Below are 3,650 nucleotides of genomic sequence, written 5' to 3' on the forward strand. Positions count from 1 at the left end.
AAGAATTGTCATTTCCAGTTTAAGGGTTAGGCATATGGAACTTTCTATTCAAAATTTATCAGACACCACCACCTCCTGGCCATGGGCACGGAGAAGGCCATTCCAGCCCAACAAGCCTCTCTGAATTCCTTAGCTGAGGTAGTTTTAGATAACCGTATAGCCTTGGATTTTCTTCTTGCTAAGTATGATGGAGTATGCATTATTATATATAAAACATGTTGTGCCTGGATACATACCTCTGGGGAAGTTGAGTTAGGTCTAGATGCCATCCATAAAGTTACTGAATGGACTGAAGCAAAGGTTTGAGACCAGGGGAGCGGATAGAGCTAGTTTGAGAATTTATTCCCTACTTTAGGGTCCTGGCTCACACCCTTAATCACTGTAGGACTTGCTATCACAATCATATGTATTCGTATCCGATGCATGATGAAGTGTGCCTCTAATGAGCTGTTCAGAACCCTTGGGGTTACTCATGTGTTTTCTCTCTCTAAGAGACCTGATACTAGTGAAGTTATACAGCAGGATGTTATTAATTTTTATCAGTTTCCCCTCTGAGATATTAACCACTCATTGCCCCCAGGCAGCAGGAAGTAGCCTAAAGAGGAGAACACCACCCCATTTCCCATGATTGTGAAACCTCAGACCAACGGGGGACTGTGGAAGGGGAAGAGGCCCCTTGCTGAAAACTGTAGGACTTGAACAAACTAGCAGACATTAACAATAATGACTAACTTGCTGTTTTTCCTTCCATCTCCTTCCTTTAAAATAAATAGAATGGCTGACTTCTTTACGGACGCTGATTTCTGTAGATTGGTTCTTTGCTTATACATCCTTTTGAATATGACCTTATCCCATGGCCAGTTTCAGCTGAGAACTACAGTTTATGGGTCAAAATGACCCTGAGAAGAGAAACATTGAGTCTGAAGCAACTGAGATCAAGAGGAACAAAGACATTCCTTGTGGTCCAAGAGATCTTCAACGCCCTTCCCATCTCCTTATAGAGTCATGTTTACCTCTTTGCTCAGGGAGACAGACTTTGTAGAGAAGCGATTCTCTCTGTCTCCTTGGGTAAGGATACTCAATAAATCTTTTCCTTTTCCACTTCAGCCTGTTGTGGTAATTGCGACAGGTGATAAGAACCTTGTTGTTCCTACATCACTAAGGCCTCCAACACTGTTGCTGGTGTTTTTAAAAATGCTTCTGACAGATGCAAATGGACACCTTCTTCAGACTTACTGGGGAACTGGGCATGTCCCCTGAGTCAGGGACAAGGCAAGGATGAGCACTACCACCACAGTCACTGGGTGTCATTTTGGGAGACATCTTTCTCAAGAAGAAGAAATACAAGAAATTAACGTCAGAGAGGAGCAGCCAACTCTCAGGGGATGCAGAGCATGTGAGCCCAAGAGAAGCAATGGAAACGATGCAGGACGATGACTGGCTTCCACACAAAATCAGTAGATTTCCTCTAGATGACCAGTGAGCAGATACAACAGAAAAAACATCCAATGTGTAAGAAAAACAGCCAAAAATGTTTAAATATCCCAGGAACAACCCTAACAAGAAATGTGCAGGCCCTGTGAGGAACACGATCATCACTGAGGACACAGAAACCCAGTCTCTGGAAGGAAGACTCAGTTCTGTGAGTTCTCCCCAAAGAAAGGCTCCTCCTTTCTCTCCCCACAGTTTCACTTCCTTCCCCGCCATCCCCATCTGTCCTCCTTGGAGACAAGTGACTCCTGGCCCTCAGGGCCACAATGGGGCTATCACCAGTCAGGGCTCCTTCCTGCTCAGGCTCCAGTCAGCCCCTACACTGCCCCAGTTACACCTCCATGTCCCTGAGACCACAGCCTGCTCCTCCTCCCCGGTCCCCATGCCTCCTCAACAACCAACAACAGGAGAACCATGAGGAGGATGCCTCCTCCCAAAGCACGTGCCCCTCAGGCAGCCTCAGCTGTGGCCACTGTCCCACCCACTGAGAGGATGATCTGCTTCTCACCTTCTTTGTTCCAGTAATACTTCCTCTGAGAAGCTCCCACAAGGCCCTCCATCTAGTCCACCCCTATGCCACACTCCCCACGAGACCCATCCAAGGTCAGGGGTGCAGAAGGAGGAACAGGCCCTCACCCCTTCCACCCAGTGGTGAGGTCCTTCAGTGGTGAACAGAGCTCTGTCAGAGTCCAGACTCACGTGCCTCACATGGCACCTCCCCTGCCTCCTTCCCCTCACACACCTTCACTGCCTCCCACCCTCCCAGACAGAGTTTCGGTCCAGGATGCCCCCTCACCTGGCAGCCAGAGAAGCAGCAGAGCTGGAGGCAGCCATGCAGTCCAGTCCCTCTGGGTCATTTCTCAAAGGAGGCGTCACCTGAAATAGCCTGGCTCCCACCAGACGCCAGACTTCTGTCCTCCTCAGGAAGGAAGGGCCCCTTCTCCAAGACGCACACTTCTGCTTTTCTCTGTGTCTCAGGACAGCTTCTGTGTTCGGAGTACTTCTCCTAGAGCTGGTCAGAAACGGAGGATGCTGAGGAAGCAGAGTGGCCCACAGTGATAGACACGCCACTTGGAACTGTGTATTCCCCTATTTTAGCCCAGTTGAATCAAGGACCCATAGCTATTTCTGGTCAAGATAACTCCCTTCCCCCCATTGCTCACCACACTCAGGCCTGCTGCTCTGCCCACTGTCTCACATTCCCAGGACTCAAGGCCAAATGGGGTGGTTCCCTTCTGGTCATGACCAGTAACTCCTCCCCCACTTCATGTGGTCATGATGAGCAGCGCTGTGGGAGGAGCAAGACCAAGCAACCTTTTCTGCTCCTTGGTGGTACCCTCAATGAGGCCGTGTCCCAGGAAACTTCCCTAAACCCATGAGCCTCCCCGCTCTAGGCCTGAGCCCCCATCATGGCACCATGACCCCCGAGTTCCTGAGTGACTTCTAGTCTTAGCATGTGTCCGCAATTTGACTTGAAGGTCCTCAGGTTGTGGCCTTTCTTCCTGTGTAGCCCCAACTGGGCCCAGCTCAGAGCTGGGCACAAAGCAGGGTCTCCACAAATGTACATGGACCCACCTTCATTCAGATACACATAGGGTTCAAACTCTAAGTACACACTCTTGTGCACACACACACACATACACATTCCTTTTAATAAGTGCTCTCAGCTCGTCAGGCCCTTCTACTGCAGAGCAATGGGTGGGTTCGAACCACCAACCTTTATGTTACCAGTCAATCATAAACAGCTTGCCTCACCCTTAGACCAGTCTTTTTCTTAAGGGAAGACATCTCTACTATTAATGAAAGGCAACAGGAAAATAGGACTCAACACAGAGCAGAATGCTTTACAAATCGTCTGTGGGATGCAATTCTCCTTGGGACCCAGAGAAACACCTGAACTGCTGCTAAGGAAAACAGTTCTGGGGAATGGATCCTGCCTCAGCCCTGCTACTCACCCCAAGATGACCACAAACCCTAAAGAATAAATGAAATGAAGCAAAATTACCATATGACATCAGAAAATTAAGGTAGTGGACTTTCCCCAGGACTCCCCAATGACATCACTAGAAGTGACACAGAGGGAAGCTGACCCCAAGAGCCTCAGGACTGAACCCCTTTCTCATGTGGGGTTCTGAGAAGCACAGCATGCATCCATGAAA

The sequence above is a fragment of the Orycteropus afer genome, unplaced genomic scaffold (genome assembly GCF_000298275.1).
Source record: "Orycteropus afer afer isolate SDZICR_OR568_19922 unplaced genomic scaffold, OryAfe1.0 scaffold00018, whole genome shotgun sequence".
In the NCBI taxonomy this organism is placed as follows: Eukaryota; Metazoa; Chordata; class Mammalia; order Tubulidentata; family Orycteropodidae; genus Orycteropus; species Orycteropus afer.